Here is a 16,480-nt window from a genome sequence, read left to right as displayed (position 1 = left end):
GTTTGCGGGCTACATCCTGCCTTCCTAGGGCTGCACTAGATCTTGTCGCCAACGTCCCTTGAGCACACCTTCCTCTAATCCCATGGCTTTTAAAATGGCTTAATGGACGCACACATCACTAACTTTTAAAATCAGTGAGCAAGAATCCACTGAAACACTGGAACACCGCCTCTGGACGTGCACAGCCTTGGGTGTCCCCAACCCTGATGGGCTCCATCACGAGCCCGCTGGGCCCCCGGGTGCAGGTGCCCCCATGTGCCCCCCCCGCCAGCCGGGTCAGGTGTGCGGCTCTGTGTCCCGCTGAGCCCAGGAAGGGCGGGCTGGGGGAGGCTCCGCCACCAGTGCCTCACGCAGGAAGGGTTTTCTCCGTGTTTACTCAGCGGCAGGAGTGTTCGCCTCTACAGACAGAGACGGGAAGTGGCATCGAAGCTCCTCGGGGGCCCCCCACCGCTGAGGACGTGAAGTCTGCGCAGTAGTGGCCGCTCTAGCTGTGCAGGAGCACTTGGCAAACGCTCGCCCCTGAGCGACGTGACATGGTGGTGACCGAGTCTGTACGCGGGGGTGGGGACCGCGGGAGGGCTGTCGGGCTTGTGGGCCTTCCCGGCCGGCATCATGGAACTTTCTGGCAGGATTGGGATGCTCACGATCTGGCTGCAGTGCTTCTGCTTGGGGGGGAAGGTCACCCTCCCTGGGCCTGGTTTGGAGAGAACGTCAAATGTCCGGCTAAAAGAACAGCTCTAGTTTTAAGTGTTTCCCAAAAGTTAAAAGTGTGTATGTGTTTGTGTGTGTGTGTGTTACAGTATCAGAATCACGGGCCGTTCTCTACTTTCTACAGGTTTCAGAAATGTCCATTCAAAGTGGTGCGGGGACCACGTGGGGATTCACAGGAAGCCGACGTGGCCAGAGGTGGGCAGACCCCAGCCCCCCAGCCGGAGCGCGGCTCCCAGGATGTGGTGGAGAGACAAAGCCTTGGTGACGCCTCCCTTGCTTCACGGGTCCCTTTTCGCTCTGGCGCTTTGTACCCCTCTGCACAAAATTGTTCCTTTGTGTTCCTCAGCACGCCTCTTTGGTCTTTGATCCTGGGAGAAAGGTGGCCACAGTTCCTGAGTTCTGGACAAAGCTCTGCTGCACTTTCACAATGTGGACGGTCAAGGCTTTAGGCCCTGGCACCTCCAACAGCACTCGTGCCACACTTCTCTGTCTGTACTTATGCCCGTGCAAAAATACTTTATTTTCTTTGCTAACACTACCTTGTTCTGTCTTTTTCAGAGGCATTTGTGAGGCTCTGGTACTTTCAGAATTATGGTGTCTGTTTATTCTAAGAGAGAAGCTCTGTGCATGTCTCAAGAACATCGTGGCCTAATGTTACCTGTTTCTACAGATGCAAAGATATAGCTCCTGGGTGTGCTTATCGGTGGTGATGAAATCGCATCACAGCTATTTGCAGCTGATCCAATCTGCCTTCATTGCAAACTCCTGGAAATGGATCCCCTTCTGTTTCTCCAACACATTATACTTTAGGGGTTCAGCCACTTGCTGCAGCGCCTCAACGGAACCTGCAGACCCTACATATTAGCATCGCCCTGGCCTCCTCATGAAGGGAGCAAAACACAAGAAAGAAATCTACTTGGTCCCCAGTCCCTGCCTCTGGCAGCGGTAGAGTGACATGCACAGTAGCTAGAAAGCACAGTGGCCTCAGACTGTGAGCTCAATGCAAACAGAAACCACTCAAGGAGTCTTCAAGGTTCCCAAATGCATCAGGCTGTCCATTCTCCCCCCAACCCAAAACACAACAACATAGAAAGCCCAAAGCACCCACAATACATGTACGCACGCACGTTCAGACTGTGGTGTGGAGCATCTGGCCTAGTGATGCACAAGGGTACCAGTCCTGGAGCAGAGAGTGTATGTGGTCATGACCCCAGCATCCTGCCTCTGACCCCAGGCCAGACACCTGCCGTCCTCCACCTGGGGCTCTCACCTGCTGGGGGAGCATGTTTATGACTATAAAGACATTGCTGCCTGCCTGGTGCTAACGAGTTAGTGAACACACATGTGTAAGTATGTGGCAAGTCACCATTAACTGATAGCTGCTGGCTATGGAGGGTCACAGAGAAACACTAAAAAGTCAGAAATAAAGAGAACAGTATGTGATATAACAATGCATGATAAATCCCTGGTTTGTCAATTTTCAAAAGACAGAAAAAATGAAAGAGAAGAGAAAGGTCCAGAGCAACAAGAACAAGTAGCTAGTGTGCTTCCGACTGTGGCCGGGGTCCGTGTCCGGTCTCAGATCTGCATGGAAACCAGAAATTTTGGGGATCATCCCACCAGTCCTGCCCTGACAGCTCATGGCCTTCACTCAAATATCCCCAGTCACTTCAAAAATTGATTCTGGTAAAACAAAAACAAAAACACAAATGCTGCACACAGCCTCCATAAATACACACATAGGAGCACTGACAAGACAGGGTTATAGTGAATGGCCATGAGCTGATGATGAGCAGTGTGAACAGTGCCAGTGGCTGGAATTTTACAATCAAAGTGTTTAGTAGAGGAAGTAGAAAAGGAATATACAACTTGTTATATTCTTGCGTATGAAATACAAAAAGGAAAAAAATAAAAATAATAAAATAATAAAAAAGAAATACAAAAAGGGGCCAGTTGTTCGATGAATACACTATGAACTTCCAAAGTGGGGCGTTTCTGAGTAATCACAGGTGCAGAAAAGCCACATTATTTGGCAGAAGCACCCTCGGCCAGTCCCACATTCTGCTGTCAAAATTGACGCCCAAGTCTCAAACCAGGATGCCTCTCTGAGACTTCTCTAGTTGTGTCCCATCTTTAATAACTCAGAAGGGAGTCTTCCAGAAACAAAAATGAAAACCATGTAGGAAAAATGGCGAGTGTCCCCATTTAGAGGAGGGGTACGTGCCCCCCAGAGCCTCCTGCCCAGGAAGCCGGACGGAGGGCCTCAGCAAGCGGTTTCCAATTCCCTTCTCCTCCAACAACAACCAGAGCACATCCCTCCGAGCAAGCTCCATTTCTTAGCAAACTTCTTGTCCCGAAGCACTATTAGCTAACACACCGTGCTGTCCGCATGCATTCTTTTTTGCCACTTTAAAATATTAAACACTCTCTAAAGGTGAAGCATGAGTTTCAACAATTTTCCTTGGAAGATGACGTATTTTACTAACAAACCTTTGTCGTTGCCTGTGTGTTTCCAGACCAAAAGAAATCACAGTGGTTTTCTCTCCCACACTGAGTATTTGGAAGATTTGTACTGACACAGGCCAGGCCTGGAAGCCCTCTGTGTGACCACAGGCAGAGCGCAGATCTGAAAAGGACCATGGGCACCCATTTCTTTTGGCAAGGCACACTGAACGGCGCTCCCGACCCGCATTCCACTGAAGTTATTAGTCAAAGTAATAGTTTATTTTCTTCACCAGAAAAATAAACGTTGATGCACTCAGCACAGCGGTTCCCTGAGCCGCACGCGGGCTTTGTTTGACTTACGGAGGGCTCTTATTGAGAAAAATTATTCGGTAATGGATGAGGAGTCTGTGAAAACTTGTCCTGTACGACATTAATTTGCCAGAATTATATGGCATTGCCACTGAAAGGGACCACCAAGGGTTATCTGGGGACAGACGGGGCCAGAGGGGACCCGCCCGCCCAGAGGAGCGCCAGGGCCCAGGACGGCCTCCTCTGGCCCACGGCCCACCGCCACCAGCAGTGAGAGCTGCCTTCCGTGGGAAAGGACGGCTGCCTGCTTGAAACAAACAGACGACTGGATCGATTTGTCCAGGTCGCATGTAAACAGGAATAACCCTCATACAGGCATGTCAAACGCGGGCCGGGTCCCGGCCACGACACGAGCCCTGGATGGTTAGCATTTACAGCCGGGGTACTAGTTACTCATGTAGACAAAATGTTGCTCAGCTTCATTTGGGACTCACATCACTGTTGCTTTCAACATAGGCAGCATCTTCGATGTCGAGGATGAAGCTTCACCTGGCTGCAACATTACCTGTCTTGCAACAGAATCTTGAAAAATCTAATGAGGCACTTTCTCTAAGAAATGAATTTCATGCAACTTTCTTGCAAGGTATGTGATGGTCACATCACATACCTCTCCTCCTTTGTCACCAGCTTGTGGGCTTCCCCGTGACACTTCCCCGGACACCCCGCACCCCTTCCTTTCTGGAGACACAGTACAGGTGCTCCCGAATCCAGACACTCACTGCCAAGTCCCAGGGAGGTGGCCCAAGCCCCAGCACTTTGCCAGGGCCCAGCTCCATTTTCCCCATGGACACGGGGGCAGCGCTGTCACCAGGAGATCCTGTGGGTGCCGCTAGCCATCAGCTTTGTGTCACCAGAAAGAGGAGGCATGGTCATCAGATGCCCAAGGGCTTCCTTCTCTAAGAGTGAATTGTGGTCCTTCCTCCTCATCCTCCTCCCAGGTCTTTGGCTGTTTGCAGGCCACCATGGCAGGACAGAGATGCCACGTCCAGCCAGGACCCTGGCAAAGGGACTTGCTTCCTGCCTTTCTCTCCAACAGGCCCTAACTGTGAACAGAAACACAGGAGCAAGGGAAGCAGCCACAGAAGACATGGTGTCCCAGGTCTCAATGCCACGTCCTGGGGCCAAGGGGCTGGTCCCCATCAACATCAGTGCACACTTCACGCTGTCCTGGGCCAGATACAAACTCCAGAACCAGGTTATTGCACCAGGCCCGTCTGGCCCAGAGCACCGGCCAGTGATGGACACACAGGCTGCCCCTAAGACAGGCCTAGGGCAGATTTCCAGGGCAGCCCACCTGCCCCGTAGATGGTTCTCTAAGACCCAAACAGATGGAAATGCAGCGTGCCTACATTATGCAATTCCTGCGCCATCTCTACATGATAGATGCTGTGGTGTTTTGCACAATATTACCATTTCAACTAAAAAAAAGTCCTCAAGATTATCCATCTTCAAAATTAAAATATACATGTATGTGGATTCAATTTATTCCATTAGATTCAGTTTATTGTAAATTAAAATTAGGACTGTGTGTTGGGAGGGGTAACAGATTTGAAGCTTTCAGGGGAAGTTAGAGAAGGTTGTGGCATATGCTAATTCGGTGAGGTAGGAGCCCAAACCCCAAAACCAGGAAAGCTCAGCAGCTGCCCTTGGTTCTGAGAACTGATGTCTTCTGCTCCCCCTTCCTGTCGGAGCTCTCTGACCGCACACCCCGCGTGGCAGACAGTTCTTGATGGCCCCTCTGAACCCAGGGACGGAGGACAGAGCTGATGTCACTGGCGCAGGCAGGACTGATTCAGGGTCCTATGGGAGAAAGGGCTGCTCCTTCCCCAGAGCCACTGCCTGGGTCCCTGGGAGCCGGGTTCTGAGCACCATTGGTCCTCAGAGCTCAGCAGCCCCTGCACCTCCGCTGGGCGCCTCGGAGCCCCAGGGGACCAGAGCCCCCCTCTTCCCAGTGCGGGTGAAGCTCAGCGCGGGCCCTGGGGGCATGGGGGCCCTAACCCCAGGGCTGGCCCGCACCCCGCTGTGGGCGGTGATGAGCCACCTTCGGACCGCAGCCCCAAACCCAGCGGCGACGTGGGCCAGGCCTCTGGCGTGGCGGGGCCACCTCTCCCATCTCCCCTCCCGTCACAGAGCTGAAGGCTTAAGTGCTTTTGTGTTTAGTCAATTGTAAATAGTCTCGGCTATAGCATTTCTAAACACGATGGCAAGTGTTTAGCTTTTCCCGGAGTGACACGGGGCCCTGGGACCGCCGGGCCAGCCCTGGACGCTCGGCTGCGGAGCCAGTGCCGGCCAGTAGGGCCCCCGGTGCCTCGTCCCATTGCAGCCCGTCCGCTCCGGGAGCCCCGGTTTCCGAGCCAGCTGCAGGCTCTCGGCCCAGCCCGGGTCGGCTCTCGGGGCGCAGTACCTGCCCCCCACACGACACAGCCCCACGGCCCCTCCACCCCAGAGGGTCCCGGACCCCGGACAAGGTGGCCATCAAGCAGAGCGGAACCACAAGAGAGACGAAGGAATGACCTTACGCCCCGGGAGGCCTAGCTGAAAGTAAAAGAAACCCACTTTCCTCTGGGTTCATGAAAAATTATTCAAAACACACCCAAGAAGTTGTTGTATTTGGGTAAATAAGGGAGGCCTTGCTGCATAGAGAATCCAGTGTGTGTGTGGTGGGGGGAGCCTTGTCTCCAGTGCGTGGAGCACTTCTTTGGATTAAAACTAAGCGTCTTTTTTATGTTGTGATAATTGCCGCATTTACTTCATTTAAATAAAGAAAAATATCACACTGTGATGGAATTTAAACTGTGGAGAGACTTTCATCTTTGAACAATTACACCATATTTTAACATATTAAGATGCAATTAGCAGAGTGGAATATTTCCAGAGCGTTGGCTTCTAATATTTTCTGAATAATTTCTTTAAAATGTTTTTTTCCTTATTATGCTTTCCTGTGGCTTCTATAATTATTTTAATTATCAGTTCCAGTGGGTGTTTCGCAGGCCAGGCTGGGCGTAGCCTTCCAGCAGGACGGGTCCCTGGCTGAGGTTAATGCGGTCACCTTCCTGCCCACATCATCTGCGCCCTGAGGGAATGGGTCCCCACTGAGAGGGACACTTTGTGACTCGTGGCTTCTACTCCCCCATCTCCCGTCATAACCAGAGAACGTCTGGCTATGTCCAAATTATCACACATGAGGAAAAAAAGGTCTTAATTTCAAAACAAGTTTTATAATGCATATCTACCTAGTGGAGGGGGGTTGGAAATCCCTGAGTACCTCGTGAAGGTCTATTAAGGAGATATTACAGTCTTCAGAACTTTTTGCCTAGAGGGAAACTGTCCTTTTCTTGCCAGTGCTTGGGTATTTGTTGTCAAGAGTGAGTTCTACATTTGAAATGGCAGCTGCTGGAGGGAATTCCACACATATGACCACTGTTCTGAAGCAGATCCTGCAGTGGGAGCATGGGGAGGCTGCGGGGAGGCTGCGGGGAGGCTGTGGGGTGGGCCTCCAGTGTGCTATGTGGGGCCAGAACGCCCCTGGAGGCCTCTCTTCCTCTGTGGCTTCAAGCACTAATCTCGATGTGTGCTGTTCTTGCTATGATATGGCCAAGACACTGAAATCTACTGAGTTCATACTTTGCACCAAAAATAAATAAATAAGCCAGGGAGTGTCTGATTAACTGGGATACACTACCCAAGTCCTGTGGGAGGAGCAGCCTTTCCTGTAGGATGAGGATGTTTTTCCCACACACATGTGGGGTACAGGTGTCACCATCCTACATGCTGATTTTTCTTTTCTGTGAGAAAATAAAACTTGAATATTACATCCCATGTTGCCATAAAGAAGTAGAACCAGTCCTCGCTGTTCTGAGCTGGAGCTCCAAAATGTGTTTTTGGGAACTAGGAAGCCAAGAACAAAGGAGGTGCTGGAGATTTTCAGAACCCAAGCCCTCCGGCGCATGATGGGCTGACCCTGGGCTCTGGATGAATATTTCTCCTTCCCTGGACCATGCCTGGGGCTCTCACATCCTAACATGAAGTCAATCAAATAGTCAATAAACTCGTATCTTTGAGAAAATAGTCAATCAATCCTGAATAAAATTACTGAACCTTCAACAAATTATTCTCTTCATGCAGAAAGATCAGGATCTTCCTCTTTAATTGACACCAAATATCTGTTTTCTCTTGGGTCAGGACGTCTCCCATCTGGACAATGGGCACGGTGTGCAGCGCTTGGTTTGCACAGCAGAATTTTGAATCAGAGGGTTGGGTTTTGCTACAAATTCTTCAGGTAAGTGTTGCCAACATCAGTCTACCTGAATGAAGTGTCACTGAGGTGTTCTGAGAGTCTTTCTCCCAGAAGGGCCGAGGCAGCCTATAGAGCTAACATTTTCAACACATGCTGTGTCCAGGTGTGAGCTCATCATTCACATGCACCATCCATTCTGTCTTTACAGCAATGCCATGTGGCTAAAGCCCCATGACTCCAGGCTGGAGATACAGACCGTTAGGTTCTCACAGCTTCACAGACCTGCCTAAAGTGACACAGCTTAACGTCGACACTGGATTCTCTGGTTCCCTCGCTCTGCAATCTTCCCTGTGAGTTATCCTGCACGACACCGATTGGTAAGAGGCGCACGTTCACGTGTGAGGATGCACAGGACAGGTTGAGTCTGACGCAAAAGTTAGTGGGAAGTAGCCCAGCGAGGCTGCTTATTTCATGCCATGGAGATAAGAATGGGCTGCGTGCTTAAGTCTTAAACCAGGGTAAGTGAGGATCACAGATTTTCCTTCTCAAAATGTAATAGAAGGCATTAAAAAAATTAAAAGATAAATAAACATGGACAAACAATTCAAAAAGGAAAGAAATGGTCTGGGGGAAAAGTAACAAAAAGGTCCCAACAGGGCACGGGGGTGGCTCAGTGGTTGAGTGTCTGCCTTCGGCTCAGGGCGTCATCCCAGGGTCCTGGGATCGAGTCCCACATCGGGCTCCCTGCAGGAAGCTTGCTTCTCCCTCTGCCTGTGTCTCTGCCTCTCTCTCTGTGTCTCTCATGAATAAATAAATAAAATCTTAGCAAAAAAAAAAAGCTACCAACACCTCTGGGGACTTTCCCAATAATTTCCAAATCCTGATAAAGGGTTTCCACCCATACTCCACTGACCAATTTGGCCATGCTCACAAGTGAAAATGCATGATAACCTTTTACTTTTATCTCAGAAGAATATAGTATTACCCAGCTCTGTTCAAGAAGTTCACTGGGTGGTAACCATTTAACAAGCTCTATATGGTGATAACACAGAGACAAAATCACACCGCAGGTTCTTTGATAAGCAATATCAAAAATACAGTTGGATATGTGACTCTTTCTTCAACATCTTCATATGTATTCACATATTTAGAAGTATTTAAACATTTGGCCAAATTGACAAATTCTATGCATGCTTAGATAAAACTGACAATGTTATTAAATAATTTGAGAGACTGAGGCAACTCTTAGAGTTGACAGGTTAAGAAAAATGCCTTTGATTTATTTCGATTCTATTCTTCATCCAGTCTCACTCGTCTTTTATATTCCTACCAGGTGGCTCCTGCTAACCCTCTCCCCATCGTGGCACTCCCTGTTGCAAGCCCTCCGTCTGTCTCTCCCCGCCGACCCCACTGATATAATCACAGGCTCCATTGTTGGCTCTGCCAGTTGGTGCTGTGTGATGTCGTTTCCGGCTGCTTACCTCGTTGAGCCTCTGTGTTCTCATAAATCCAATGTGATAATATTTACGTTGGATATGTTTCAGCCCATTGAGAGAATCTACTAAGACACTGTTGACCTCATTCAACCTTCGAGAGCCCCCCTCGTGCTGTTCCAGGCAGGAAGGCTGGAGCCAAATAAATGTAGCTGAGTCCAATGGGTGCATGAGGCTGACCACAGGGCGCATGGGTGTCAGGGGGTGACAGGAGGCGGGACAGTGGGACCTCAGGTAGCTGGCAAGGATATTTGGTCTCTAACAGGTGATGTTTGAACTGATAATGGAGGAAGGGAGGGGACAAGCCCTGCACATATTTGGGGGAAGAACGTCGCTGACAGAGAGAACAGCAACATCCTAACAAGGGATATTGTATCATTAAATGCAGAAGTCATTATGAATTATTGCAGTGTTTTCAATACAATTGTGCTGTACCAGAGGTTTGTGTGTGACTGGTGACTTATTGAAGAAAGTTTATTAGGAGTAGAACTTAGATGCAAAGTAGAAGAGTGCTTTTGAGGATCTGCATTCACATCGCCAGCACACTCAATTATTTTTTCCTTAATTTGCCTCCCCAAGTGTCCATGTATAAGAATTTACATTTCCTGTGGGATCTCTGGGTGGCTCAGCAATTTAGCACCTCTCTTCAGCCCAGGGCGTGATCCTGGGGTCCTAGGATCAAGTCCCACATCGGGCTCCATGCATGGAGCCTGCTTCTCCCTTTGCCTGTGTCTCTGCCCCTCTCTTTCCCTTTTTCTCTATCTATCATGAATAAATTTAAAAAAAATTTACATTTCCTAGCATCTTAAATATAAAAACTATGAATGATTCCCAATGTGGTAAGAGATTTGTGGTAATCCCTATGACTTACATTTGTATTTTTTCTTTTCTCTCTCTTTTTCTTTTTCTTTCTTTCTTTCTTTCTTTCTTTCTTTCTTTCTTTCTTTCTTTCTTTCTTTTTCTTTCCTTTTTTGTTGGTTCACTGGTGTGGTTAAATAATTCATGTATATTTGCTTGTATATAAAGACTGCCATTTTTTTATTCTTATGCTTTTTTATTGCTTTTACGAGTTTATATACATAAAGACTTTTAAACACCATTTGTAGTATTTTCTGATTTGTCATGTGTCTTTTAACTTTATGGTATTTTAGACAAATAAAAATTTTACATTTTTGTAACGTTAAACCTCAGTAGTTCCCTCTGCAGTACATTATTTCAATTTAGTGTTTAGAATGGCTTTGTCCACTCCCCACCCCCCATTGAGGTTTTAGGTTCCAGTACTGACACTGAAGACTAATCCACCTGTAACTTCTCTTGCCTAATCTCAACAAGGAGAGATATAATTGTTACTGTTGTTTTCACTATTTTATGGCACATCAGTCCACCCACACCTTCTATCCTCTAGTTTTCCCCTTCCTCAATCCCACACCTTCAAATGGCATGGACCTGAAGGCATCTGTCCAAATCCTCTTGTTTCATGTACAGAAGATGCTAAGGTTTAAAGAACATGGCCCATGCCTGGCCCTGAGGCTGAAACTCCTGCTGCTCGGGCTGGTCATAGCTTTAATCCTCGAGGAAGCTCCTGTCTGAGGTTTGGTCACTGCAGAGCCGGGTTCAGGGGACAGGGAGACAGTGGGGCCTCCCCAGATGCATCTATGGGTACAGCCTCACCCCACGGGGTCCTTTTGTGGAGAGTGTGGCGGATCACCCAGAACTCTCAAAACTGGAGGTGCTGCCAATAAATGCGCAGTAGGACACTTTCCCAGAGCTGGGTTCTGAAGCTTTGAGGTGCCCCCAGCACCTCTAAAACCAAATGCCTACGACACAAGGAGGCTTGCAGAGCTGAGTGTATTTGTTCTGGTCTTTGACAAGAAGGGAGGATGCATTTTATTTAAAGTTGGCTAGAAAATAAGATCATGAGGCATGCCCTTATTTTGTGATGTTATTTTGACATTTTCATATTCTAATAGAAGTGCTTTCTGAATATGTATTTAAATGTATCGAGGAAGATGGCATATGCTTCCCTGATAATATTGTTCAGCAACTTATAAGAAATTCAGTTGGGATCTTCCAAATTATATGATTCAAAGGCGTGGTGGTTCTTCTCCTTCTCTTTCCCCTTCCTCTTTTGCCTCTTCTTCCTTTTTTCTTCTTTTTACTTCAAAGTAAGCTTCTTTTCAGATTTGTTGGAAAAGTAATTTATGCTAATTCAATATAACTAAGCAAATAATTATGAAAAGTTCATGTCATGCTTCAAAGTGTCTTGTAATAAAGTTGCACTAGGCAACCAAACTTATTTAGAATAAATTAATATTAATTTATATATATTACATGTACTTTCATGTAACACATTATATCTGTGATATTCAAAACCGTATGCAAAGTTAATATAACACTCATGTAAGAAGATAACTCTTAAAATAACATTTTTCTACATAAATACTAGATAGATGTTAATAGGGAAAAAGGAATCTGTTCTTTTAAAGTATGTATCTTGGTAATCACCATAAGATCATTTAAAAATATAACCGAGTTTGATATTTTGTTTGTCGTGAAACAGATTGCAAATGGTTATAATTTTTCTGAAATTAAAGTGATTAGACCCTCTTATTTGAAAAACATTATCTTTGATGCAGCTGCACAATGAAATATCTACATCATGAAGTCTGTGTTTTCTTACAATTATCCTTTTCTTCCTTGAAAAACAAATTTGAAAAAACTTAAGCAGCATGGTAGGAAGTCAGCACAGCCACCACGTCAACTGCCCTGTGGGCTCCATGAGGCTCCTCTCCTGCACCCGGACCCCTTCTCCATCCTCACCTTGTGAACTGGCTTGCTGACCTCCTCTTCCACAGGGCGGTCCCTGCGAGTCTGGCCCTTCTGTTCCTCCTCTCACTCACTCCCCTGAAGCTCCTGGAGGCCCAGCAGCTGTCCCAGGTTTCGTTCCTCTAATGGGGAAATTCAAAGATGCTTCCAGGGCCATAACCAGGTCCCAGTCTCACCATCTCTGCAGGGGGTGGTGCCGAGGCCTCAGCCCCCTCCATGCCCAGCATGAATGTGGGAGCAGTAGCAGGTGGGTGAGTGAGACCTGCCCCCTTTCTCTGGCTCCTCCAAGACACTGGGTCTTACCGTCCTTGGTTTTTTTCTACAGAGGACCCTGCATAATCTCCAGGATGAGTCTGAGCTTTTGGAAACGAACGGCCCACCCACAGATTTCCCTGAGATGAAAAGGCATGAGTCTACTCTCCACTCTTAAGGGTGAAAGGCAAATAGAATATACAGTAATAAAAAATACAGTAATATTGTAAAATAGTATTCACCCATCACCCCGCGTATTTCCTCTCATTAGGGAAATACACAAAGGCAAGTAGAGCCCAATTTGTTTGCAGAACATCTGCTTCCATGGAAAAGCCTTCTCTCTAGAGAAGGTTATTGGGAAAGCATACAGATCTGAAGTGTCAGAGAAGAGGTGATCCATGGTGGATTTAGTAGCAGTTCTGTGTTGGTATCTTCCAACTTATTTTCCTGAGTCCTCACCTGATTGAAACAATGACTTAGAAGGCTTTGGCAACAAAGGAAATGACACAAAAAGAAAACCGTATATCTCAAATGCATGCTATTTATTGGTACACCCACCTTACACAAGTCCTGATCTGAAAATGCAAGCTCCCCCTACAAGAAGCGGGGAGTGTACCCACTGGGCAATGGACGGTGGAACCTACAGAGTTAAGAAATGGGATATAGGATCTGGGGGCATCACAATGCCAGACTTCAGGTTGCACTACAAAGCTGTGGTCATCAAGACAGTGTGGTACTGGCACAAAAACATACGCATAGATCAATGGAACAGAACAGAGAAGCCAGAAGTGGACCCTCAACTTTATGGTCAACTAATATTCGATAAAGGAGGAAAGACTATCCATTGGAAGAAAGACAGTCCCTTCAATAAATGGTGCTGGGAAAATTGGACATCCACATGCAGAAGAATGAAACTGGACCACTCTCTTTCACCATACACAAAGATAAACTCAAGGTGGATGAGAGATCTAAATGTGAGACAAGATTCCATCAAAATCCTAGAGGAGAACACAGGCAGCACCATTTTTGAACTTGGCCACAGTAACTTCTTGTAAGATACATCCACGAAGGTACAGAAACAAAAGCAAAAATGAACTATTGGGACTTCATCAAGATAAGAAGCTTTTGCACAGCAAAGGATACAGTCAACAAAACTAAAAGACAACCTACAGAATGGGAGAAGATATTTGCAAATGACGTATCAGATAAAGGGCTAGTCTCCAAGATCTATAAAGAACTTATGAAACTCAGCACCAAAGAAACAAACAATCCAATCATGAAATGGGCAAAGGACGTGAAGAGAAATCTCACAGAGGAAGACATGGACATGGCCAACATGCACATGAGAAAATGCTCTGCATCACTTGCCATCAGGGAAATACAAATCAAAACCACAATGAGATGCCACCTCACATCAGTGAGAATGGGGAACATTAACAAGGCAGGAAACCACAAATGTTGGAGAGGATGTGGAGAAAAGGGAACCCTCTTACACTGTTGGTGGGAATGTGAACTGGTGCAGCCACTCTGGAAAACTGTGTGGAGGTTCCTCAAAGAGTTAAAAATAGACCTGCCCTACGACCCAGCAGTTGCACTGTTGGGGATTTACCCCAAAGATTCAGATGCAATGAAACGCCGGGACACCTGCACCCCGATGTTTCTAGCAGCAATGCCCACAATAGCCAAACTGTGGAAGGAGCCTCGGTGTCCATCGAAAGATGAATGGATAAAGAAGATGTGGTTTATGTATACAATGGAATATTACTCAGCCATTAGAAACGACAAATACCCACCATTTGCTTCAACGTGGATGGAACTGGAGGGTATTATGCTGAGTGAAGTAAGTCAATCAGAGAAGGACAAACAGTGTATGTTCTCATTCATCTGTGGAATATAAATAATAGTGAAAGGGAATATAAGGAAAGGGAGAAGAAATGTGTGGGAAATATCAGAAAGGGAGACAGAACATAAAGACTCCTAACTCTGGGAAACGAACTAGGGGTGGTGGAAGGGGAGGAGGGCGGGGGGTGGGGGGGAATGGGTGACGGGCACTGAGGGGGGCACTTGACGGGATGAGCACTGGGTGTTATTCTGTATGTTGGTAAATTGAACACCAATAAAAAAAAATTTATTAAAAAAAAAAAAGGATTGGGATATAGGAACATCCACTCATGTCTGAGGGCAGAAGCGCTCCTTCACCGGGTTGATGGGAAAGGACCACAGAGAGAAAAATGAAGCCACTATACCAGGGTGTCCATCCCCTGATCAGTGGTAGGAGTCTGCGTGGGGAACATGATATCGTCCCCAGTGGCTGAGCCTTCAAGAGCATTGTTGTTTAGAAACGTTACCAGGATAGATGCTGCCTTGAGTCACCAGAAGCATCGCAGATAGATAACCAGGGGCAGTGTGCTTGCTGGAAAGCACCAGAAGCTGCACATTCTCCTGAATCGTGGAGCAGAAATGACTCGTGTCTGGTCCCCTTTCTTACAACCGATAAATTAGGCTCAGATGTCCTATAGGGTTTGCATTGCAAATGCTCTCGAGTTGTTTCTTCTTCGTCTTCAAACTCCTCTGCTCCGGAGGGGTTTTCTCTTCCATATTTGCTTATCCTGATGTTTCCCTTTGCATAAACAGCAATCCCATAATCCTGCGGATCAAAGAGCGCCGGGTTTATTGACTGACTTCCTGGTGTCAGAGGTTAGGACGCACTGTCAGACACAGGGGATATTAAGAAATAAAAAGGGTTACTAATATGAAAGCGGGGGATAAAATACAGGCACCAAAAGGGATCTTTAATGCTCTAATAATCAGCCACACTAGATTTCATATGCGGCTCTGGCAGCCGCGCCAGTAACCTGGATAAAAAAACAAATCGTCCCCAGCTCCGTGGATCACATCGGGGAGATGCTGCCCTCTGCACCTGCAGCCCCAGAGGCAGCCGAGGGGGGCTGGGGTGGGGGGCCCTCCATGGGCCACTTCACAAGTGAAGATTGGAAGACGGACAGGCCAAGTGACTCGCCCAGCTCAAGCCGCATATAGATTGACTTAATGCCCCCTCTGTGTGCCGGAGGAAAAAGAAAAAAAAAAAAAAAAAACACGACAGCTTATCTAATGCCAAGCCTGCTCGGCAACAGAGCTGTGGAGAATTTGTATCACAACTATGGTGGAAGATACCTGATGCCCATGTTTGGTTATTGTGCCAATATTTTTCATTAGCCTGATTAGACCACATCGGTCTGCTGCTTGGAGATTGTCATCTCTATTCACTGCAAGACCTTGAAATGGAGTCAAGGGGGGAGCAGGAGGCACCAACCATGGACCCATCTCCAAACCCTTGAACACGCCTGACACAGGCAAAAGATTAGGTGGCAGTTTTGTACGTCTGACCATCGAAGCACCTTGCCCAGGCCCCACGGTCTGTAGACATATAGCCCAGTGACATCTGTGCAGGATGCAGGGTGTGTATCTGAGACTGTGTGTAAATGTGTGTGCCTGTGTATGTGTGCATTTAGTGTGTGTGTGTGTGTGTGTGTGTGTGTGTGTGCGCTGTGGTGCGTGTGGGATGAAGGGAGAGGTTGGGAGACACCCCGTAGTATTTAGTACTCTGTACCTCACTCATGCTCTCAGTACGAGCACCTACTAAAGGTCAATCAAGAGAAAAGTACTTTCCTTGGAGTAAGGTTTCCTGGGTCTTCACTGCTCCAGACTCCCTCACATGAGGATCACACACATTCCCTAGAGGTCTAGACTCTACATCAGCAACACGGAAGGCTACTGTCCTGCAGATAGCCATCAAGCAGTGTCTCCCTGGAGATCGAGTAGTGAGCAAACTCCTAAGTGATGGTGCACCTTTCTGCAGGCAATGGAGCTTCTCCTTCTGAGACCTGATCACTGTTGTAATTTGTGTCCTATAGGATCTTCTCCAATAAGCCAAGTGTATCCCCAATGCAGAGCCCATCTTCCCTGCCCACCCCTAGGGACCTGGGGCCTACTCTTGCAAATACTCAACACAGGCCAGTCCATACATTACCTGGAGCTTGCTCCTTTAGTCTGTGAATCGCTATAGGGTCAGGACACGAGTGTTCACCATTGTCCCACCAAGTCTTGAGGTTGGCCCAGCATATTATAGATGCTCAATGCTGCCATG

The sequence above is a fragment of the Vulpes vulpes genome, chromosome 3 (assembly GCF_048418805.1).
Source record: "Vulpes vulpes isolate BD-2025 chromosome 3, VulVul3, whole genome shotgun sequence".
NCBI classification, from domain to species: Eukaryota; Metazoa; Chordata; class Mammalia; order Carnivora; family Canidae; genus Vulpes; species Vulpes vulpes.
This window is presented reverse-complemented; position numbering follows the sequence as displayed.